Consider the following 26,484-nt stretch of genomic DNA (forward strand, 5'->3'; position numbering starts at 1 on the left):
GGCAATTATTGGAAATAGCATTACTGCTCATAGAATTGAATTAAAAACAATTTCATATAAATCAAAGTATTTTTCCACCAAATTTGAAAATAATTAAAACAGTAAAATATGTAGGTGCAATACACATGAAGGAATAACAAGATTCAAACATTCATGTCAACCAAAAATAGGAAAACATTTCCATAGAGATAAATAACATTCTTAGGTTTTTGTTTTTGGTTTTTTTTGGAGAAAGATATTTCTCATATAATTTTCACCATTATGAGAAGTAATACTCAAGGAAAATTAAGTTACTTTCATAAAGTTTTCAGGCTCTACGTAAATATATTTTAAGAGTACTTTTTAGATTAACTATTTTTTAAAAACAAAATTTCATTTGTAGAGTTTTAAACAAGGCTTAACTAATTATAAGAAAATGTGATATATTACCATTCACAATAAATTCTGAAAGAGAATACCAGATTTTTAATAAATATTTTCTACATAAATCATAAGAATTATCTACAAGTTTAGATTTTAACTAGATGGATTTTGACACTTACCATTTTCAGTATAAAACTAACAGCAAAGATTTCAACATCCTTAATAGGAAAAGTAATGTTGGCCAGACCAGTGAGTAGACAAAAATGTTACCTAATCCAATGACTCAGAAGGCAAAATTTAAAATGTGTAGTCTGACTATGTCTGGCAATCTTATGCCAAATAAGGACTCCCGTTGTCTTACTATTATTGCTAATTACAAAAAGCAAAACAAAACAAAACAACAACCAAATGATGAATAAATAATCTTATTAAGGAAAAGTATGTTTAATAGCATTATATGTAAACATCTGTTTCCTCTTACATGCTATTCAGTATCATTACTATGATGCTAAATAAATCTTAATTGGGGGCAATAAAAAAAGTGTTGACATGTACTACTCACAAGTTCTCACCAATCAATTCAAGAGTCTAACTTGCTCACTATTTATGAAGTATTCTTGTTAAAATTTTAACCTAAATTTGATACATACTTGATTTCACAATTGACCTATAGAATCAGTGGCAAAGAGGAAAAAGAATGGAAGGGAAACCAATATAGTATATTAACAGAATTAAAAGATAATTCAACCAAATGTAAGCTATGGAGTTTAGTTTAGTCCTGATCTGAAAAACTAATGGCAGAAAGGTATTTCTGAGAAAATTAGGGAATTTTGAACACTAATTAGACGTTTGTTGATATAAGAAATTACTGCTAATTTTTTATCGTGTTAATGGCATTGATTTTTTTGAAGAGTCCTTGTAATTTGATTTTTAAAAAGATTTTATTTATCTATTTGAAAGAGAATGAGCTAGAGAGCACAAGTGGGCGGAGGGCTCCCACTGAGCAGGGAGCCCTCTGCAAGGCTTGATCTCAGGAACCTGGGATCATGACCTGAGCAGCAAGTAGCCGCTTAAAGGACTGAGCCACCCACGTGCCTCAAAGAGTCCTTATAATTTAGAAACACATATTTAAGTATTTACCCAATAAAATAATATACAGTATTTACAGTTTGTTTTATAATTATCCCGAGGTTGAGGGAGGCAATGAAGGAGGAGGATAAAGATTAACTAAGATTGGCTATATGTGATCACTGTTAAAACTGAATTCCTTTTGTATATGTTTGGAAATTCCTACAATTAAAAAAGAGTTCAACTATATGCACAATCCCTAAACTTCCAATCAGAAAAATACTCAATATAAAACTTTTAACAGTCTAAACAAATCATCTAAAAATAATGAAATAGCAGAAATATTCAAACCAAAAAAATTGTAATTTAAACAACTATTATTAGTTCTTCACTCAATGCACCCACCACAATCAAAATGATAATGTGAGATGACAGAGAAAGGAAATGGGCTTGAGTAAGTGGCATCCATCAACCATTACCAAAACCAATCTATAACAGTGTCAAAGAAAAGGCAAATAGAACTCAACTGTGACAGAATGTAACTTCTGTTGCCACTATCTGGCCCTATTATAAAATAGATTAATATGATTTGTATGAACAAGAAGCATGTAATGCATCTATAGAGTATGGTAGATTAGAACAACCATTTATTACTGAAAATTCACACCATGGCAAAAAATAAAAACTTCTGTTTTTACAATCCCCTCAAATGCCTATCATTATAGTAATATTTAACATATGCCGAAGTGGCTAAATATATAGCTCTCTATAAAAATTCAGGTGAATATCAGAATTCCTCTAAAAACCAAGAAGTCAATTTATTTAGAAAAATCAAAATACACTATTAAATTCTCTCTTATTAATACAGTTCTGGGGGCAGAAAGAATGCATTGTTAAAGAGTCATTTTTTTCTCCAAATAGTTGTTGACATAAGAGCAGAATTTATCAATATTTAGTGCTAACCTAATGTATCAATATTTAGTGCTGACCTAAGGTTTCTTTTCAAAAGCAAAACAGGGACTTAAAATAGAAAATTTTTGTTAATATACCATCTGCAAATGCTAAAGCTGCACATAAAATTCATCTGAAATTCGTTGTCTTAAGGACAGTCACTACATTAAGTAACTTAGCACTAGCTGCCTTTGAACCCATTACTGAAGGATAAATCTCTCATTTTTCCAAGAAAATTTCCTCACAAACAAGTCCTCAATTTTAAATTTGCAGATATCAAGAAAAAAATTCTAAAATAGGAGCTACAAATATACTATTCTCACTCTTCACCTAATTCATTTTATAACCAGATATGTCCTTTATCTATAAAGATCAGCGACTCTCAATTTTCTACTAAAAGAACATATTGCATTTTCCTAGTAATGGTTAGCATAGAGGCAGAGACTAGTAAACTTTCACTGTAAAAGGACAAACAGTAAATATTTTATTTTTTTAAAGATTGTATTTATTTATTCATGAGAGACACACAGAGAGAGAGAGAGAGAGAGAGAGAGAGAGAGAGAGGCAGAGACACAGATTGAGAAGCAGGGTCCCCACCGGGAGCCCGATGTGGGACTCAATCCCTGATCCTCGGACCAAACAGGGATCTCTCCCCAAGCCAAAGGCCGAGGCTCAACAGCCAAGCCCACCCAGGAGTCCCAATAGTAAATATGTTAGACTTTGTGGACCACATATAATGTCTGTCTTGACTCTTTTCATTTTTTAAACACTTAAAAAAAAGGATTATCAATTTTCTGGTCTTTCTTTACAAAAACAGTGAGTCAGATTAGGCCTAGGAGTCATGGTTTGCTACTGTAGTTGGCCATATGAATCTGAAGACAAGTAGTTGGGTTCAAATCCCAGCTCTACCATTTATTTGTTAGAAATTGGTCAGCTATGTGTGTTTCATATATATCTCATCTATAATATGTATGTAAAATAATACCTGCCCAATAGGTTTGCTGTAAGAATTAAATCGATTAATATATGCTAAGAGGCTGACATATTTTAAGGTCTACATATATCTACATAAATAGTATCTTCTTATTTCTACTCAACAAATCCATGGATGAGGTAGGCAATAGTTGTACAAATCTCAGCGGGTTATAACTCTTTTTCTCTACCAGAGTTATATACTCAAGAATCTGATTTCTCTTCCAATTCTCAAGATTTTATGATGCTAGTAATGACTGAAACACACTCATACAAACCCAATCTATGTAAAAACAGTTCAGGTTGAAGCTATTTATTCAAATAATTTAGCAAGAAAATACAGATATGCAACAGCCCCCTAAACCCACTTAACCCACTCCACTCATAGCTCTACAAAGCAATCAGAGTGATCTTTTCAAAACACTTAGATATCCGAACATGTCATTCCACTGCTAAATACCCTTAAATGGCTTTGCATTGCCCTTAGGATGGTACCCAAGCTCCTTCACCTCAATGTGGTCCTTAACTGTGCCCCTCTTCAGTGTCACCCATTACCTCTCCCTCCTTTGTTCTCTCTGCTCCAAAGGCCTGGCCTTTTTTGATTCGCCAACAGCATCTGCTTTTTCCCAAAGAGAGAACCTATACAACATCATTATTTAATTCTCCTCCTGAACTCTTGATGGAGTCATTGTCTATTGAAATTTCAGATTCTTCCAATAGGCCATTTCTTTCGGGAGACTGTCCCTGACTACCTCTCTTTCAGGGCACTTACCACAAATTATATATCAACATTCACCATTATTACTTGAGATTAAAGTCTCTCCCACCAGCTAGACTATAAATGTCTTACAGGATGTCTTTTTCTCAACACTACACCTCCAAACTGTATCAGTGTTTAGCATATAGCAGGTTCTTAATAAACATTTGTTGAATGAGTAGATTTGGGAACAAGTAATGCTACGCTTCATGTGAATCTGTGTGTAAAATAATTTGTTCTCAACAAAATCCCTATGTCATTAGCTTTATTATCTCCAATTCATAGATGAAGAAAGTAAGGTTTATTATTTTTTAAAGATTTTATTTATTTATTCATGAGAGACACACACACAGAGAGAGAGAGAGAGAGAGAGAGAGAGAGAGACAGAGGCAGAGACGCCGGCAGAAGAAGCAGGCTCCATGCAGGGAGCCTGATGTGGGACTCAATCCCAGGTCTCCAGGATCATGCCCTGGGTTGAAGGCGGCACTAAACTGCTGAGCCACCTGGGCTGCCCAAAAGTAAGGTTTAAATAAATTAAACAATTTCACTAAAGTCACTCAATCTGTTATTAGCAAAGCCAGAAATAGACCTTCAGCTATTTCTCAAAATTCATTTCTTTATGATGATTCATGTGGACTTACTTGCTAGTGAGAAGTCAAGAGACTAGATGTAAACTCTGAGTTTTACTACATGTGTAGAAAAGAGATAACATAGCAAGCCTGAAACTTCTATCCTTAGAAAGACCTGTATGCAGGGAAGGTCCTTGACTGTCATCTGGAAAATTGGATTTGGAGAGGGTTCCCATCATTCCCTATAATAATGGTTCACTGTCCCTAAAATTGAGAAACAATGTACTTATGCTGAACAGCTGCTTTCCTTCTATAAGTCTGGAATTTTGATACAGAGGCATATGTGACCAGCCCCCACTAAAAACCATGAGCACTGAGTCTCTAATGAGCTTTCCTAATAAAACATGTGTTGTCACAGTTAGTTGGTAGGGGAATTAAACAAACCCTGTGGGACTCCACTGGGAAAGACTACTGGAAGCTGTGTCTGATTTCCCTGGATTGACTAGGTACCTTTTTCCCTTTGCTGATTTTGCTTAATATCCTTTCACTATAATAAATCACAACAATGAGTATGACTTATATGATAAATCCTCTTAGTTCTCCTAATGAATGGTTGAATCTGGTGATGGATGGCCTTGAGGATACCAGACCCAACACGCTTCTAGTTATAGGCAGCAAATCTTCATCTGAATAAGACATTATGGGCCTAACTAGTTATGTGTCTGATAAAGGGCTAGTTACAGAGAGACAGAAAAGACTCCAAACAGGCTCCAGAGAAGAAGTATTTGATACACAAGCCGATTGCACTCTGTTTCCACCCCCATCCCCCCAAGAGTCATTTCATTTTTTTAAAGATTTTATTTATTTGACAGAAAGAGAGAGAGAGAGAGATAGAAAGAGAGAGAGAGAGACAATGCACAAGTAGTGGGGAGGGAGCAGAGGGAGAAGAGGTAGATTCCCTGTTCAGCGGGGAACCGGATGTGGGGCTTGATTCCAGGACCCTGGGATCATTACCTGAGCTCAAGGTAGAAGCTTAACTGCCAGAGCCACCCAGGTAGCCTAGTCATTTTATGTTACTGTAAATTGTGAACTCATGAATAATGTAGCAAAGCCCACTTCTTTTACAGAGGAGGAAACCAAGACCTAAAGAGAAAACAAGACTTGTCTGGGATCCTGCAACTCAGTGATAACCAATCTAGGACTGGAACTCAAGTTTCTCAATTATTAAAAGCATGGTATTCCTAGGTCTTATTGAACAATTTTGTTGCTTTCTGAAGTACTAAGTCACCCAAACACTATGACAATTAAACCAAAGTTACAGTGTGTAGGTACCAAGAAAAAATTTCATTTTCTGGAATTGTTAAAAAGAAAATAGTAATTCAAAACAAAAATTCCTTAAGAACAATTAATGCCAAAAATTTCAACAAAGATAAAACCTAAAATGGATGTGCCAAAGAGACATCAAAGAATTCCTTAGGATTTTTGTAGTAAAGAGGAGAGAAAAGGAAATATTTAAAAAACAAAAAAAACAAAACAAAACAAAACAATAACCCCTTCCAATCACTAATGCTACACAGGGAACAGCTTCCCACATTAGCATTCAGAGGGGTGCTTGAGCTTCCACTGCCCACTCTGGACAGTACACAGATACACAGTAATCAAGAGATGTGCCATGAGGTAGTACCGGAAAGGGTAGTATGCAGGATGACCAACCACCCCAGGCTGCCCAGCAATCAGGAGGTTCTCAGAGCACAGGGATTTCAGTTTTTAAATTTGGAATGTCCTGAGCAAATCAGGACAATTTGGTCACTGTAGCAACATGTGCAGTGGGATTAGAGAGGGTGAGTATTGCCAGTTATGTAGAAAAGAATGGATGAAGATGGTCCAGGAGCCAAACGGTAGGGAGGCATTAAGTTAAGGATAAACTCTTCCAAGAGCCAGAAGTCCAACCAAGACCACATACCAAGTGAAACAGGACCAGACTTAGACCACCAAAGGTCTTAGGCACCAAAAAGTCAAAGTAGAAAAAGACCACCTCTGTCACTCATAAGTATTTCAAACCATAATATGCATTTTTAAACTTTTTTTAAATAAAAAGTTGTACATACACTAAAATTATAACTGCCTTTTTCAAAAGGTTTTCTGATTTTCTTTTTGGGTTTCCCATGTTTCCTGATGAGATAGATATAGATACACACACACACACACACACACACACACAACCCATGTTTAGTCTACTAGGTAACCTAGTATTGACTAGAAGATAAATTTCAAGACACGGTCAAAAGAGATATTTACATTATGCCCAAAAATTCCTAGCAGCTAGTTGCTTTCACAGTGCTATGAAAGCTCAAAGGCATTTAAGAATAGCATACAAACAGATAATTGTATTGCAAAAAAACATCAAAATTGGTATCTCTGTAGTCAGTAAAACTTGAATAACTATGATAACATCAGAATTTTAGAGTGAGGTGTGTGGGCCCTTCATAACTATATTAATCATAGTAATCATAGATGGAGGAAAACTTTGATTTAAATACATACTTAATAAATTTAAGTAGATTTATGTTTGAATAAATCTATATTCACCTAATCACAAAAGTATTAACACATTTTAGAAAAACATTAACATATACATATGACCATGAGTATATATATATGAATATATACATATGAATCTATTCAAACTGTGTAAAAAGAAAAGAACAAACTTTATTCAGAACTCCAATTCAATAACTCTCTTTGGTAATACCCCACCATACCCCACCATCCCTCACATCCCTATGCATGACCTAAATTTTAAGAACTCAACCTAAAGGTTGATTGACAAGAAAAAAACTAAAGGAGGGCAGCCTGGGTGGCTCAGCGGTTTAGCCTTCAGCCCAGGGCCTGATCCTGGAGACCCGGGATCGAGTCCCATGTCAGGCTCCCTGCACAGAGCCTGCTTCTCCCTCTGCCTGTGTCTCTGCCTCTCTCTCTCTCTCTCATGAATAAATAAAATCTTAAAAAAAAAAAAAAACTAAAGGAGATTCACTTGGCCTCTACATCCAGCAACATGTCTCTCCCAGCAACATGGAGATAAAAATGCAAGGAATTGATTACTGCCAAAAACCATACAGTGAGGTCCACCAAATTGTGTCTGGAGTTTAGAAGGGGAAACTAAAATTTAAACACCAAGAATGATCATGGGAAGGGAGACTTCAATCAGGGTAAGTAAAACATGATTAAAAAAAAAATAAAGAATAAAAAGTGTCCTAACTTTACCTGAATATAAACTCAAATATGAGTCAATATGTGAGACAGCTAGCCAAAACAAACAAAAAAACTACCTTAAAAGAGAGGTGATGATCCCTCTGTAACCAGTGCAGCCCATCCATGGAAAATTATGAGATGTTTGGCATGCTACATTGAGGAAAATTTTGACAAACATAGAGACTGACCAAACACAGTTGAAGGTCTGGCAATTATTTCACATACTGAATAGTCGAGGGATTGAGAATTTTTCTATCTGAAAAAAAGATTCAACACCTCCCTGCCTCATTATATTTGAGAAGAAAAAAAAAAAACAGATCTCCTCTATCTTATTTTAAAGAAGATAACTGGCTGGGGAAGAATTAATGGAGAGATGGCAGATTTTATATCAGTATTATCAGACTGCTATAGCAAAATACCATAGAGCCAATAGCCTATAAACAGGAATTTATTTCTCACAATTTCTTGAGGCTGAAAGTCCAAGATTACACCACCAGCATGGTGAGGGCCATTTTCCTGGTTCACAGCCAGCACCTTCTCCATCTGTCTTCACATAGTGAAAAGGGCTGGGATCTCTTTGGAGCCTCTTTTATAAGAGCACTAACCATATTCATGAGGTCTCTACCCTTGTGACTTAAGCACCTCCCCAAGACCCCACCTTCTAATACCATCACCCTTGGGAGTTAAGTTTTCAAAATATCAATATGGAAGGGATACAAACGTTCAGATCACAGCAAATACAAAGTACAATTAAAGGCATCCAGGATGAACAGACTATGTTAGAAAAGTAGTATTTCCTACCTTTATCACCATTAATACAAAGAGGATAGGTCCATTTTCCAGGATTTATGACCTGGAGGGCACACTTGATCCATTCAAAATATACCTTGATTAACATTTTAATGTCATAGGGAAAAGGTGCTGCTCCCTTCACAAATAGAACAGATTTTGATTTGTAAGAATTCCAAGGGTTCAAAGGTTACAGCAACCTCCAAAATAGAAAGATGTACCAGTAATGAGAACCTCCTTTGAGTGGGACGGGGTAACCCATCTGCTAGCCAAATGCTTCAGCAGAGACTATAAATTGACTGCCAAAAATCTGGTCCCAAGGTTATGTAGTTTGTTCAAACAAATGTGATTTATTGCTGTTTATTCCATCTTTTACATAGGCACTAAAAATATTTCCCAGACTCATAAGTAAAGGGCATCAATAGTAAAGTTAACAACCAGTACAAAGCAGCAGAAGCTGAGATAATATATTCTTGCTAATTCAAGTACAAATGAAAAGAAGTGTTGCCCTTGGGCAGAGGCCAAGCTGAAATGGACTTGTGGCCAAGCAAGCCATGCTCTAAGAGAAAGTTGTTAAGGATGAGGTGTCTGAACCAAAATGACCTTACTCCTCCATAATGGGCAAAGAAAATTCATTATGAAGTGTGCCTAACCTAAAGGAATAAAAATAAATGAATCTGGAATGCAAAATTAAAAGCACACCTGATAAAGTAGGGAGTGGCTAAAATAGAAACAGAAAAAAGTCGACTTTCACTCCTCATCTTCAAGTATAAACGTTTGCTGCTTCTACTCTACATTGCCACGAACACATTACAACACATTTTTTTTAAAGAAAGGCATTTTCCATTGTATCCATCTTGCACAAAATGAGTACATTTAATCTGAGCAGGAGTCCATCCTCACATTGTTTGGAAAGTTTTATGGCATCTATTTTGGCCGCTCAGAATCCTCCCCCAAAAACTTGCTAGTTCTCCACACTGTTCAACAAATTGAACTTGCCATATAAGAGATTACTAGAAAATTGAATCTGTATATATGATACTTGGGGAACATAAAATTAAGTGTAGATGATTTGATTTCTACAACTATAGATCCCTTCTATGAAATTACTATAAGACTCCAAAAAAACCCCAACGAGCTTTATTGTTTGTGTTGTAAATGGTCATAAACTTTCATCTTTATGTAAGAGAAATATCCTATTTTTTTGAAAGTATGGCTAGAAATTAAAAGAAACATTCTATCATTCCCAGTGCCAAGTTAGAGATTTAAAAAAAATTTATATATATAGATGACTGATTTCTCCTTCCTCAGCCACTCAAATTAATAATTTACTTTTTTGGACTGAGTGATAAAGTAGGAAGTGCTATTCCTTCTCAGTCCTTTCTCTCAGACTCTAGCTAACTTTCCCTCAGGAGATACCAATAATGTTGTTCTTATGCATGCTTCAAAAGTTGTCAATGTATATCCTACACTCCAATTTTGCCTATTTTAACTTTTTTATTATTCAATTTATTTGAAACAAAAGAGCAAAAAACTTTCACCCATTTCTATCTGTCCCCTCCAACCCCCAATCAACCATTGGTAGTTGACCTCTGGCAACCACCAACCTATTCTCTTTATCTATGAGTTTGGTTATATATATTTTAGATTGCGCATATAAGAGTGATCATATGGTATTTGTCTTTGACTTATTTCACCTAGCATAATGCCCTCATGGTCCATCCATGTTGCCACAAATGGCAAGATTCATTCCTTTTTACGGCTGAGTAATATTCCATTGTATATATGCACTGCATTTCTTTACCGATTTAGCCATCAACAGACACTTAGTTTGTTTTCAGATCTCGATATTGTAAATACTACTACAATGGACACGAGAGTACATATATAACTTTGGAATTAGCATTTTCATGTTTTCAAATACCCAGAAATGGAATTCCTGAATTATATGGAATTTCTATTTTTAATTTTTTGAGGAATCTCCACAGTGCTTTCCCCAGTGACTGGACCAATTTATATTCCCATCAAGAGAACACAAGGGTTCCCCATTTTCCCTCCATCCTTGTCAACACTTGTTATTGTTTATCTTTTTTGACAACAGCCATTCTAGTAAGTATGTGGTGATCTCATTGTGGTTTTGATCTGCATTTCCCTGGACTAATCACGTTGAGCATCTTATGTGTCTGCTGACCATATGTATTTCTTCGTTGGAAAATGTCTATTCAGACCCTCTACCTATTTTTTAATCAATTGTTTTATTGTTGTTGAGTTGTATGAGTTCTTTATAATAAATTTTAGATATTACCCCCTTATCAGAAGTATGGTTTGCAATTTTTTTCCCTTTCAGTAGATTGTCTTTTCATTTTGTTGATGGTGTCCTTTGCTGTTAAGAAGCTTTATAGTTTGGGACACCTGAGTGGCTCAGCGGTTGAGTTCAGGGTGTGATCCCAGACGCCTGGGATCAAGTCCCGCAATGGGCTCCTTGCATGGAGCCTGCTTCTCCTCCCTCTGCCTTTCTGTGTCTCTCATGAATGAATAAATATTTTTTTTAAAAAGAAGCTAACTAAAAAGCTTTTGTTTATTTTGTTGCTTTTGATGCTTTTGTTTTGGGGGTCAGATTCAAAAAATCGTTGTCAAGACCAATGCCAGGGAGTTTATCACCTATATTTTCTTCTAGGAGTTCTATGGTTCAGGTCTTACATTCAAGTCTTTAATCCACTTTGATCAACTTTTGAATATAGTGTAAGGTAGTGGTCCAGTTTCATTCTTTTGCATGTGGCTGTCCAGTTTTCCAAACTCAACTGGTTGAAGAGACTGCCGTTTCCTCATTGCATATTCTTGGTTCCTTTATGATAAATTAATTGGCCACATGTGAGTTTATTTCTGGGTTTTCTATTCTGTTCCATTGATCTGTATGTCTGTTTTCATGCTAATACCATACTGTTTAACTACTACAGCTTTGTAATATAGTTTGAATCATAGAATGTGATGCCTCCAGCCTGTTCTTCTTTCTCAAGTTTGCTTTGGCTATTCAAGGTCTTTTATGGTTCCATAAAAATTCCAGAATTGTTTGTTCTATTTCTGTGAATAATACCTTTGGAATTTGGATAGGGATTACGTTAATTTTGCAGATTGCTTTGAGTAGTATGGACATTATAGCAATATTAACTCTTCCAATTCATAAGCATAGAATATCTTTCCACTCATTTATGTGTCCTTCACTTTCTTTCAATAATATAATTTTCAACATATAGGTCTTTCGCTTCCTTAAATTTATTACTAGGTATTTTTTATGCAACTGCAAGAGGGATTGTTTTCTTAATTTCTCCTTCTGATAGTTCATTAGTGTATAGAAACACAATAGAATTTTGCATAAAGCCTACAACTTTACTAAATTCATTTATGTTCCAACAGTTTTTTGATGAAATTCTGATTCTCTCTATATAATACCATGTCATCAGCAAATAGTGACAGTTTCTCTTCTTTCTTTCCAATTTGAATGTCCTTTAGCTTTTTCTTGCCAATTTCTCTGGCTAGGACTTCCAATACTACGTTGAACAAAAGTGACAAGAATGGGCATCCTTGTTTTACTCTAGATCTTAAAGTAAAAGCTTTCATTTTTTTTAAATTTTTTTAAATTTTTATTTATTTATGATAGTCACACACACAGAGAGAGAGAGAGAGAGAGAGAGAGAGTCAGAGACACAGGCAGAGGGAGAAGCAGGCTCCATGCACCGGAAGCTCGATGTGGGATTCGATCCCAGGTCTCCAGGATCACGCCCTGGGCCAAAGGCAGGTGCCAAACTGCTGCGCCACCCAGGGATCCCAAGTAAAAGCTTTTAGCTTTTTATTACTATGTTAGCCTTATTATGTTGAAGTGGATTCCCTCTATGCCCACTTTGTTGTGGGGTTTTATCATAAATGGATGTTGAATTTTCTCAAATTATCTTTCTGCCTCTATTGAGATGATCATATAATTATTATCCTTCATTTTGTTAATGTGGTATATCATATTGAATAATTTGTGGATGTTGATTCATTCCTGCATCCCTGGAATAAATCCTGTTTGATCATGGTGCATGATCCTTTCAATCATTGCTGAATTCAATTTGCTAATATTCTGTTGATGATTTTCACATCTATGTTCATCAGGGGAATTGGCCTGTAATTTTCTTTTCCAGAAAGACATCCTTGCAGTCAGGGACCCTTGTCTAGTTTTGCTATCAGGGTAATGCTGGGCCTTTTACAATGAGTTTCAAAGAGTTCCCTCCTTTTTTATTTTTTGGAAGAGAATGAGAAGGAGTGGCATTAATTCTCCTTAGAATGTTTGGTAGAATTCACCAGTGAAGCCCGATCTTGGACCTGGTTTTTGATTACTGATTTGATCTCCTTTCCAGTAATCAGTCTGTTCAGATTTTCTATTTCTTCATGATTCAGTGGTGGTAGTTGTATAGTTCTAAGAATTTATCCATTTTTCCCATTTGTCCAATTTGTTAACAAATAGTTATTCATAATAATATTTATGATCTTTTTTTGTGTGTGTGATGTTTGGGCACCTGGTCGCTCAGTTGGAAAAGCATCTGACATCTTCGGGTCATGAATTTGAGCCCCACATTGGGTATAGAGATTACTTAGATAGATCTATATATTTCTGTGATATCAGTTGTAACTTTTATTTCATTTCTGATTTTATTTGAGGCCTCATTTTTACTTTTTTATTTTTCTGTGAATCTAGCTAATGGTTTGTTAATTGTATCTTTTCAAAGAACCAGCTCTTAGTTTCAATGATATTCTCTATTATCTTTTTAGTCTCTATATCATTTACTTCTATTCTAATCTTTATTACTTTTTTTTCCTTCTATTAACCTTAGGCTTCATCTGTTCCTTCTTTTTCTAGTTCCTTGAGATATAAAATTAGTTGTCTGAGACTTTTCTTGTTTCTTGAGGTAGGCATTTATTGCTATGAACCTCTTTCCTAGAATTGCTTTTGCTGCATCTCATAAATTTTGATATGTTATATCTCCATTTTCATTTGTCTCAAGATATTTTAATTTCTTCTTTGATCCATTAGGTGTTTAGTAGTATATGGTTTAATTTCTATAGACTTGTGAATTTTCCAGTTTTCTTCATATAATTAATTTCTAGATTCACATCATTGCAGTCAAAAAAGATGCTTGATATTATTTCAATCTACTTAAATTTATTAAGACTTGTTTTGTGGACTAACCATATGGTCTATCTTGGAAAATGTTCCATGTGTTTTTGAGACAAACGTATATTCTGTTGCTTTAGGTGGCATGTTCTGTTAAGTCTATCTGGTCTAATGTATCTTTTAAGATTGATGCTTTTAAACTGATTTTCTGTTTGGATGATTTATCCATTGATGAAAGTGGATCACCTACTGTTAAACTCACCTACTGTTATTTGTTGCTACTTCTCCCTTTAGATCTGTCAATATTTGCTTTATATATTTATTTACATATGTTAGGTGCATAAATATTTACAAATGCTACTTCTTCTTGGAGAGCCCTTTAACATTATGTAACATCCTTTTTTGTAACTCATTACAGTCTTTGTTTTAAAGTCTACTTTGTCTGATATAAGTATAGCTACCCCAGCTTTCCTTTACTTTCCATTTGCATGGAATATGTTTTCCCATTCCTTCACTTCCCATCTCTGTGTGTCCTTCATCTAAAATTAGTCTCCTATACACAGCATAAAAATGGGTCTTTTTTTTTAATTCATTCTGCCACTCCATGTCTTTTGACTGGAAAATTTAGTTCAGTGATATTTAATGTAATTATAGAGAGGTATGTGTTTATTGCCATTTTGTTAATAGTTTTCTGGCTATTTTGTAGTTCAAAAATTTTTTGCATCTCTTTAAAATCTACATATCTTTGAGATATTTTCAAATGTAATCCAGCTACACTGTATTCCATCATATAGATAAACTACAATTTAATTAAACACTATGGTAGTGACAGTTATTTACATTGTTTCCAATCCAATGCAGTACTAAAAAAAAAAATCTGTAATGGAAAATGATTTATTTAAGTATTTGTTACATATGAGATTGTATCTGTAAAATAAACCAAAAAAAGAATTTCTGGGTCAAACATTTTCCTCCCATTTACCATTTATCTTTTGACTTTGTTTTGATTGTATGATTTTTGCCAGGCAGAATTTCTTTTTTTATAGCATTGTTTTTATCAGACATTAACTCATGTTTTCTAGGTTTTAGAAAGGCTTTCTACCCGTTACAGTTATACAACAGTATAGTATAGTATAGTATTTTCTTCTAGTACTTTCATAATTTCATTTTTTCACATTTCTTTCTTTTATCATATAGCTACTGTTGAACAAATGGCTGAATCTGATGAGATTTTCTCTCATAGTATTCCAAACAAGGAAGCTGTTAGATTCCATTCTGAATTACCAAAACTTATGATGAATTAACACAATAATGCTTTATGAAAAATATTACTTATTTCAACTAAGACAAGAAAGTGATCTGTAATTGTTTTAAAGACAGAATAACCCAAAAGGTAGTTGATATATTTCAAAGTATACAAATCCACAAAACACTAAAAATAACAGGAAGATAACACTGGTTCATAAAGGTTTTTTTCTAAGTAAATTTGGCTTTCTAACACTATTTTGACTGGATATAAAGCTCTATATAGAAGGTTCTCTATGTGCTCCCATCTGCCACTGACAAAAAAACACCTATGGTGTAATTACCTGTCCCAATCAGCTCCCTGTTGCCTAAGTGCCTATTTTTCCTCCCTTTTTATTTCTTCTTTCAAATTTGGATAGTGACTTACTTGAATTGTGAACAAGTCATATGTTAAAATACATATATGGATGATTCTCTCTGACAAGTCGTTGTCAGCCAAGTCCAGCCTGTGTCCAATTAACCTCACAACCTTGAGACAGTCATCCACTCAGTAGATCCTCAATCACATCAGCCATGATGCATCAGAATCCCTGCACTACATACAGTCTCAGATATAGGCAAATTCCATGATGTGGGGATGGTATGGTATGGGTAAGCATGTACCTCAACATGGAGCTTAGAAGGCTTGAAGGACAGCAGCCTCAAAGATGGGATATGACTGCCATCATGCAGTTTACATGCAACATGGTAGACAAAAACCAAACAAAATATTTCATCTAACTTATAGGGCTAAAGAGAAGGGGGTAGTATAGAGAATCTTGAATGTGCTACAGTTTTGGATAGCATAACCCGGTTTCACTGAGAGGGTAATGTGAAATATATGAAGTGAGCTAGTTAGGCAGACACCTCAGGAAAAGCTTTCCAGTAAAAGGAAACAAAGAATACAAAGAATCAGACTTAGATAGGTTCAGTCCTCATATGTCCTTGGGATAGTGAGGGGAGGACACTACAGGCACCAGAATAAGCAGAAGAGACTAAGCAAGAGAAAATGAGATGAGTTCAGAAATCAGAGTGAATAGATTGTGCAGGGCCTACTAGGTCATTGTAAAGATTTTCCTTTTGCTCCAAATGCAATGGGAAGCTATTAGAGGATTTTGAGTGAAAGGATGACCTAACAGTTGCTGAATACTACTACTACTACTACTACTACTACTACTACTACTACTGTTAATAGCAGTGTCTACCATGTAGATACTATTAACTAATTTAATCCAAGTACCACAATGTGATATAATGATTTGGTCATTGGAATGACTAAATATATACTTCTGAGATATAATTTGGTCTTCATCCACAATTCCTCCATCCATAATTCAGAGCCATAAAGGTGAAATGGGTATCCTGTTATTAATGTACGTGACTTTTGAACCTCACCCAAGGGTGGGGGTTGGTTGTCAGGAGGATCAACCATGTGATTAGAGGGTTGGAACCTTCAGTCCCACATCCTGACCTCTGGAGAGGGGAAAGGGGCGGGAGGTTGAATCAGACAATGGCCAATGACTTAGTCATTCATGACAATGCAATGAAGCTTCCATAAAAATCCAAGACCACTGGGTTCAAAGAGCCTCTGGGTTGGTAAACACATCGAGATTACAGGAGAATAGCATGCCTGGATATGGCATGGAAGCTCTGCACCTTCTCCCTATACCATGCCTTCTGCATCTCCTCCAACTGGATATTGATACATATACTTTACTATGTCCTTTAATAAACTGGTAGAAGTATGTTAGTGTTTCCCTGAATTCTGCGAGCCACTCTGGAAAATTAAAGGAACCTAAGGAGACATTCATTGGAACCTCCCGTCTATAGCCATTCGGTCAGAAGAACATGTTGTTTAGCAACTAGTGTCCAAAGTGGGGGGTGGGGGACAGTCTTATAGGACTGAGCCCTTAACCTGAGGAATCTGATGCTATCTCCAGAGTAGATGGTGTCAGAATTGAGTTGAATTCTCAGACACTCGGCTGGTGTCTGAGAATCACTTGGTATTACTGGAAAAACTACCACCAAAGGCATTGCGTCCAGAAACCCAAAAAAGATACAACTATTCCAATGTTATGTTTAAATATGTTGCTCCAAAATAAACAGACTATAAATGACAGGACCAAGATTTGAACCCTGATAACCTGGCTCCAAAGTCTGTCTCATAACTGCTATACAATACTGTGTTCCAGGATGCCTGGGTGGCTCAGTGGTTGAGAGTCTGCCTTTGGCTCAGGTCGTGATCCAGGGTCCTGGGATTGAGTCCTGCATTGGGCTCCCCATAGGGAGCCTGCTTCTCCTTCTGCCTATATCCTTGCCTCTCCCTTCGTGTCCCTCATGAATAAATAAATAAAATCTTTTTTCTTTCTTTTAATATTTTATTTATTTATTCATGAGCAACAGAGAGAGAGAGAGAGAGGCAGAGACACAGGCAGAGGGAGAAGCAGGCTCCATGCAGGGAGCCTGACACGGGACTCGATCCCGGGTCTCCAGGATCATGCCCTGGGCTGCAGGTGGCGCTAAACCGCTGCACCACCGGGGCTGCCCAAATAAATAAAATCTTAAAACAAAAAACAAACAAAAAAAACGTGTCCCATAACCAGACTGAAGTTTAACAGGATTACTCTGGTTGCTATGACTGAAAGAAGTCAAGGATAAAATCAGGAAGCCAGATTGGGAGAGTGTTTACGATAATCTAGGGTAGAGGCCATGCTGATAAAGATCAAGGAGTAGTAGTAAAGAAGATAAAAAGTGATCAGTTTGGATATATTTTGAAGGTAAATTAAACAAAACTGATGGACAGATTAAATGTGAGATTTGAGAAAAAAGGAGTAGAGAAGAACTCCCAACTGTTTAAGAAGACTAACCTTAAAAGTTTAGTCTGCTGTGTGGGTAAAGAGGTAAGAAAATGTTTAAATTAAAAGTATTTACTGTGCCCCTCTAGATCATAAAAATATCTAAGATTTTATTTATCTATTCATGACAGACACACAGAGAGAGGCAAAGACATAGCTCGAGGGAGAAGCAAGCCTGATGCGGGACTCAATCCCAATATCCCAGGATCATGACCTGAGCCAAAGATAGATGCTCAACCACTGAGCCACCCATGTGCCCCAATAATAAAAATATTTAAATGCCATATTCCCTATCCTGAAGGGGATACAGTCCCTATAACTTTTCCTTTGTCATTTGCTCCTGAAAGAATTATGGAAACCAACTATCAGACAACCTAAATGTAGTTTAAGTGTCCTATTAGAACGCATAAAGCAGAATAATAACTGAGCCAATCCTAAAATGTGAAGCTTTCCTGTACTTTATTTTATTTAGATTTTCATTGGTTTTAGGCAGAAATCAAAAGAGGTTTTCTTTAAAAAAAAAAAAGAAAAGAACTGTATGTAGGGGCATCTGGGTGGCTCAGTTGGTTGGGTATCTGTCTTTGGCTCAGGTCATGATCCTGGGGTCCTGGGATCAAGTTCCACAACTGGCTCCCTGCTCAGTGGAGAGCCTACTTCTCTCTCCCTCTGCTTGCTACTCCCCATCTTGTGCTCTCTCTCAAATAAATAAAAAATCTCATAAAAAAACTATTTGTAGAATAAGCAAGGCAAAGTTGCACATTCCCGTATAAATTTCATCACTTTGAGTCATTTGTAAGAAATGTGTTACAAGGATTAGAACATGTACGTTGAAAAGCAACTGGGGAAAAGAAATATCAGCTATTGGCAAAGAGCATTGTTAGAGGATGGTCACTGTGAAAAAGCTGATCTCTCTCTTTCTCTCTTCCCCGTCTCTTGTATAATCATATTCTATTAATACCTAGCTGCAACATATTAGAAATGAATGGTTAACTGGTTCTTCAAAAAGAACAAAAACATAGCAAGGCATTAAGTAATCGTACACATATTTAAAGCAGATGTTTATAAAATAGCTCTCTTTTGAATGCAGTCTAATCTTAGGAGTATCAATCCATCCAGAGCAGGGTACTCTTGGAGACTGGGTCAGGTTGTACCTGAGTGAGTCAGCATTTCAGTCACAGTGTCACATAGGACCCACTGATGTGAGAAATTCCCCAAACTCCAAGTTCTCAAAAGTAAAACAAGGAGACATTCCCACTGCTGAAAGGGTTCCTGACATTACTCATCAGAGAACAGCTCCCCAGGATGTCTGATTTCACCGAGACCTAGGAGCAGGGGTAAGTATCAGTATTTCTTCACATCGAAGACCTCCCCAGCACTCTTCACTTGCTCTTAATTCTGGAATTTCTCAGAGTGGAGAAAACTCACAATGATTTCATAAATTAGTAATTGTTTATATTAGAGATTCCAGATTAAACTATCCTATTTATGTGTCATTTTCCAGAAATATACAATATGGCTTTAAATAAGAATAGAAAATATTTTCTCAAAGTCACAAATTACTCTGTTAGCATTTTTAGTCATTGAGCATTCCAGTCAGTTAAGCCATGGGGCCTCTGACCTTCCTCTAAACACTTAATAGAAATCATTCTATAAAATTCTATAATTAAGCAGAGAATACCAAGTATAATCTCTTCCTGATGTTTCATGATCATTCCTTACTATATCTTCCCATGATAGAGGAATTCCCCAAAACACATCTAATTCTATAGTTATTTATCCCCATGATAAGTTTTGCACATGCTATTTCTTACCTCTAATTTCTTGGTCTCCATTTTGATATCTAGATGTTAGTAGTATGCCTGCTTCTGTCAACAACACAATTATGTTTTTCCTGTTATTGCCCTTTTATAATCTTTATAACATGTACTGAGAGGAAGAAAACTCATTTGTTCATACTATGTATTAAAGTCAGTAAATGGTTTTCCTATCTTTAATTATCATTAATATAAAGAGAAAGCTATGATGCTTATATCCCAAAAGTACAAAGTTAACTATATTAAAATTAAAATTTTTGTATTTCACAAATGTTCATCAAGCGATCACTACCACATGAAATCTTTAGAGATGTATCTTCCAACTTACTTAAACTCCCCAAATGCAATTACAAGATAATATCTAACATTAGGGAGGTTCTAGTTTTTATTGTAAAAAATAGTCACGCTGACCTTAAACATTCTCGGGCTGAAGCAGTAAAAAGTATCTCAGGCTTCCATGGTATTTGGTGAAATTTTGTGTTGCTTTGATAATTATTAGAATGGCATGGAAAAAATTCAAAACTCCTTCTGGGGAAAAAATGTACAACCATACACGCACACACCCTACCTAAAAACTGTTCTGCCAAAATAAAACAAGCAGTATTCAAAGAAAAGAGAAACCTCTAGACATAAACTCCATACTCCTCTTCCTTTAGGACAGTAATTTTGGACTTGGTATGCATAATACAAACACCTGAAGAGCTTTAAAAAAAAAAAAAAAAGGATGCCCCAGACCCACCTCAGACCAATTAATCATTCAGTATCTCTGGATTATTCTTATTTCCATTTTCAGAGAGGTAGATCACTGTGGTCAGAGAGAACCCCTTGTTCATCAAAGGAATACCACTTAAGCAGGAGCACTTGGAAATTTCAGCCCATGATAGAGGAAAAAGGTCCCAGCCTCAGCATCAATTTATATTCCCGAAGTACAGATGTAAACCTTGCCTCCACTCTACCTTTGAGCCCTGTAAATAATCAATGGCTTCATCTCCATCCTTTCAACAAACAGTTCTTGATGGATATCTGTGAGCTGGGCACTTAAATGTTAGAGATACAAGCAAACATCAGAATTGAGGACAACGTAAACTTTAGGAGCTGTGTTGACACAAAGGAGGCACTCAGTAAATATTCTTGGAAGAATCCATCGCTGCCTTCATGGATTTTACAATATAACAGGCAGTGGGGTGACAGATGGTAAGCAAATAATTGCATAACTATGTATACGTGGACATTTTGGTGAATGCTAAGAATGAATTCAAAGCAAGAATAAGATGAGAGCTTTTAATAACAGAAGTTGTTTTAAATTGGGGGGTTAAGGAAGAACTCTCAGGAATTCATACTAAAACTAAGGCCTGGAGGAATGATGAGTTCATGTTAAAAAGTGTGCTGTTTGTATAGGGAGTGGAAATGACTATAATCTTAGCAATATTGACTTCTCAGGAGTCCCCTCTTTAAAAGCCAGCTATTTTGTTTGTTTGTTTGTTTTTCTTTCTCATTTCTGTCCCTAGAGGGTTAGAGGAATTTGTAACAATGTCTCTTACTGTATCATTTACCAAACACTCCTATATGAAAAGTGATTACTAAGTTACACTTTAACACAATAGCAAAGTAACTATAAACCTCCTATTGAAAGTAACTAAAAACCACAACCGAGGCTATCTAGTATTGAAATAACTATAAATCGCAACTGAAGCTACTAGCTACTATTCTATTTCCTTCATTAAAAGATACTAATATTGTCTAAATACCATATACCTAAATCAATATGTGTATGGCATTTTCTTTTTTTTTTTTTCAGTAAATAGAAAATGATGCAATCCAGCAAGTTTCCTTGTTTGATTCAATTAGCAAAAAAAAGTTTACTGCCAACCAGCCAGCTGTATCAAACTATTACCTCCAGATTTTTCTCTCAGTACTGTTTTTTTCTCCTCTCTTTGCTTATTCACTTTCAGTGTCTTTTTCCAATTTTTCTCCCCCCATCTCCTTCTGAAAACTAACAGTGGCACATATCAGAAGCACTGGGGACCTTTTTCCAACTACAGGGTAGCTACATGTTTTATGCAAAGGATGGTCAATGAAAATACTGCAAAATCCAAACCTCTCATACTACACTATTTATTTTGCCGTTGAACTGGATGGAAAGTAGGTGAGGGGAGTATTTTCCAGATACATAAATCTCTTAGTGCTTGCCTTTAAACATATTAAGCATGATAAATAACAAACAATAAAAGCTGTATTCAAACAAAGCTTTTTAATTAATACATTGCATCAAATGAGAAGAGAAAAGTATCATCAGCACATTCCAATCTCCGGTCAAATCAAACTCACAGATGCCTTGGTGCAGACCACAGCTGATTCAGGGACTGCGGGAGCACTGGCTGACCTTCCCCCATTTGTTCTCCTCTTCCTTGCTTTGGTTATATGGCAATTTCTATAAACTTAAAAATCTGCTGCAAGCTGCTCTGTAATTTTTTAGCGCTTTAACTATCATTTTTGCAGAGTGTTCCCTCCCAAATTCAGAGTTCAGTGAATCATAGCAGCTGTTTTGGCCTTCTTCCTAGAGTTTAACACTCTGACTTTCCTTGCAAAATTTCTGATGTAGGGGGTCTGTTTTTCAGTACCAGCACTTTACTGAATAAACACTTGGATAACAATATCATAGACAAAAAACAGACTATGAATTTTAACAATAGTGATTATTAAAATAACTATAAAATAGTTACCAAAGTGTCTCAAGGAAGTTCCAATCCATGCAAACAAAAGTGAGAAATAAAAATGGCAACTAGGCTATACTGACATGAATTTAGGCAAATATAAGCTTTTTTTTTTTTTTTTGGTTTTACTGAGAAATAATTGACATACACCATTGTGTATGTTTAAGGTGTACAGCATGATGATTTGATTAACATATACGGTAGTCCCTCTGCTTATCAGTGGGGGATATGTTACAACCCTCCCACTAGATCCCTGATCCTGGGAACAAATTTAAACATCTAACTTACAAAACTTTAACTCCTCTGTTCTGCTGACACTTCCCATCCAATCTATCTGCAAATTCTATCAGCACTACAGAATCCAGCCTTACTTAACCACCACCTCTGTGAGTGGTCTAAATCTGGGCACCATCATCTCTTCCCTGGACTACTGAAATAGCTTCCAGAAGGATCTCCCTGCATTTATCCCTGTCCACTTCATCCTATTCCTTACACTGTCCCTAGAATGATACATCTATATAACTCTATCAGCCAAGGGCTTCAGTGTATAGTTGAGCAGTTGTACTCAATGAAATCCCAACTCCTTACCATAATCTCTGAGTCCCTAATGGATCTGGTCCTGTCATTCTGATCTCCTCTTCTACCACTAGCCTCTCCCTGCCCCTACCTGCAGACACATGGGAAAACTTGCTGTTCCAGGGACACATCAAGCATTGGTACTTGTGATTCCTTCTGCCTGTAATGCTCTTCTTCCAGCAAAAATTCCTCTCTTCATGTCTGTTCAAATGCAACCAATATGAAAACAGTACCTAAAATGGCATTGCCAACTTAAGCACTCTTAGCCCTCATCCCATTTTATTTTTCTTTGTGGTACTTATATCTATGTGATACATCTGTTTATTGTCCTTTTTTACTCTATTTTAGTACTTCTGACATAAAGATGCAACTCAGAAAAAAGAGCAGGGGAAAAATGGTTTTATTTTGTCAAGTAAAGAAGGAAATCATTATAAATTTGAGAATCCCACTCTTATTTCCCCAAAAAAACTATAAAAACATCTTTTAAAAATAATGCTGCTGCTGAGAATTCCACATAACAGACCATTTGGTACGTGCTGGTTGAAATGACCATATAACCTCTGAAAAGCAATTCGATAATATGCAACAAGAGATAAAAGAATTCATACCTTTTGATTTCAAAAATTTTGTTTCTTGGACTTATCTTGCAAAAATGGAAACCAAAATGCATTTTCAAGAGTATCCCTACAATATTATTTTGGTTACTACAAAACAGAAAAGAAATCATGGGATGCCTGGGTGGCTCAGCGGTTGAGCATCTGCCTTCCATTCAGGACGTGATTCCGGGGTTCCAGGATCAAGTCTCACATCGGGCTCCCTGTGAGGAGCCCGCTTCTCCCTCTGCCTAGGTCTCTGCCTCTCTCTGTGTGTCTCTCCTAAATAAATAAGTTAAAAATCTTTAAAAAGAAAGAAAGAAAGAAAGAAAGAAAGAAAGAAAGAAAGAAAGAAAGAAAGAAAGAAAGAAATCCTGTATCTAATAATAGAATAATGGTTATACAAATTATGGCATAACCCCATAACAGATATCAAAATATTACTTAAAAATCATGATTGGAACAGTATTTAAAGCCATAAGAAGGGGAAGCCCGGGTGGCTCAGCGGTCTGGCACCGCCTTCAGTTTGGGGCGTGATCCTGGGGACCGGGATCGAGTCCCACGTCAGGCTCCCTGCATGGAGCCTGCTTCTCCCTCTGCCTCTTTCTCTCTCTCTCTCTCTCTGTCTCTCATAAATAAAATCTTAAAAAAAAAAGCCATAAGAAGATACTTACAATGTAGTGTTTTGTGAATATGATAGAATGTAAAATTATCTCTTTACACTTGTCAATATGTGTATGTATCTTGATTTTATAATGAAAACCTATGAAGAAATGTGAACCAAAAAAAAGGGAAAAAAGTATCAAAATGTTTTACATTGTTTACTAATGATAGTGGAAATGCAGACAAATTTATTCTTCTTAAATATCTTTGTTTTCATTTATATGCATTTATTTTCATTATAACCAAAATACAATTTTTAAATGAAGTTATACCATCTTCATTAAGTCTGTTGTATCTTAGTTCTTACTGACTCCCACTGGTGCTTCAACATTTCTTACAATAGATTTGCCACTTTTTACTAGTTTTCAGAATGATTTACAGATGAAAAATATGATTAGAAAGGGTTAAACTGCTTATTGGGGCACATGTCATCAAAATATATCTGGATTCACCAAAGATTTATTTTTATCTTCATCAAAAGGGGAGCAAAAATATTTGAGATTTATTGTTTTAAACATACACACATAAAACCAAGAGCTTAAAATGCTGTATTAGCATTTATTAATCTAATCCATCCATTTCCAACCTAGTTTTGTTTGTTTATTCATTTTAACTTTGAAGTGTATGTACTTACCATTTGGAATTGTCAAAAATTATCAAAAATAAGCTAAACAAATGAGTTTTTTAAAAAAATAAATGGCATGTGTAGTTGGCGAAGAACTTCGATAAGTAAAGTAAAACTTAGATAAGTAAAAAAAAAAAAAAAAACTTACCTAGATAAGTAAAACAAAGCATTGTATGTCCTAACTCCAAATAATTTCAAGGAAGCCCAACATTCTAATTATAATGCAAGATACTCCTGCAGATTTGCTCAGCCACAAGCTTATTTATACTTTCTGCTATGGGCAAAGAAACTACAAAAGTTATAAAAAAGATTACATGAAAACCAAACTTTCAAATAAAAATCATTAAAAGTAAATCTGTGATTGTGAAGTTATGATGATGCACAAAGTTTGCTCTTGTACTTTCACTTTCATGAATACTTAAGAAGTGGAGTCAAAGTAAATCCTTCCTTCCTAAATGAGCCAGAATTTTTTCTGTTATCTCTTAACCTTCTCAAATTCCAGAAGCCTTAAATAAGCCCCAGTTGTTTCATCTCAGAAAAGTGACTTTAGTCAGCTAAGTAATTACTGAAAACTAATAGGGTGTTGTGTGAGATGAAAGCACTAGAAAACAAGAAAATGAATGAATAGCTGAAAGTCAAACACTATAAAATTGTAATTAGAAATAATTTGCACTACACTGTCCTCCACATAAGTTATGATCCACTTAAAAAAAAAAAAGGAGGATAAGGGGAAATAAATTCCTATTACTTAGCTGCCTCTATTTTATAGTTTTATTTTTCTTATGACTTTCTTCAGCAGTTGGTCTTGAAAGTCGAGAAAGCATTCAAAAATCTTAGAACTTTATAATAGACTTTCATGTTAGTAAGTAGAGCATGTGTTTCATGTAATGCTGACTCCATGCTTGCATCCCCACTGTCAAAGACATAAAATTCTGAAATTACTGAGTGATCTGTCAAGCTTCAAGAATAATTACTGAAAAAAAAGTCATAAATGTTGAAGCTACATTTCTCTAACTCTTTTGGAGCGAAGTTCCAGATGAAAATCATGCTCCATCTTTCAGATTCATGTGTATGAGATGTGGAAGACAGATGGTCTTCTCTCCCTGACTTCTGGCTATTTCCACTAGTAAGCAAGTTTTCACAAAATGTGGAGTTACTCTACATCAGTGTTCCAGTCTTCCATTTTGTGCAGGAAGAGAAGAAGAAAGGGAGAAAAAGAGACAGGGAGGGAGACACATAGGCAGACAGACATGCTGCTGAGGCAGCAGTTGAATTCTACTTCCTAGAGTCTAGTCACCAGCTTCATGTAAGAAGTCAGTGGAGATAGCTTCCTGACCCCTGAATTATAGCTACGGCAATGTATTCATAACTCAACAGACCTACCCTCAAACTGTAATCAGGTAGTAACTCCCTACTTCCTAGAACTTTCCTGTTCTAAGTATCAAGGCTGAGGGTTCAGCCTAAAGCCTGACCTTCCAGCCTTTCCC

The 26,484-nt window shown here is 35.8% G+C and overlaps 1 protein-coding gene across 2 annotated transcripts in view; it reads right to left on the bottom strand.

Annotated features, from left to right (window-relative positions):
* The window catches only part of PLOD2 (procollagen-lysine,2-oxoglutarate 5-dioxygenase 2), a 95,353-nt gene that overhangs the window by 52,815 nt on the left and 16,054 nt on the right, over nucleotides 1-26,484 (bottom strand). The window lies entirely within an intron of this gene.

The sequence above is a fragment of the Nyctereutes procyonoides genome, unplaced genomic scaffold, assembly GCF_905146905.1.
Source record: "Nyctereutes procyonoides isolate TBG_1078 unplaced genomic scaffold, NYPRO_anot_genome, whole genome shotgun sequence".
Lineage (NCBI taxonomy): Eukaryota > Metazoa > Chordata > Mammalia > Carnivora > Canidae > Nyctereutes > Nyctereutes procyonoides.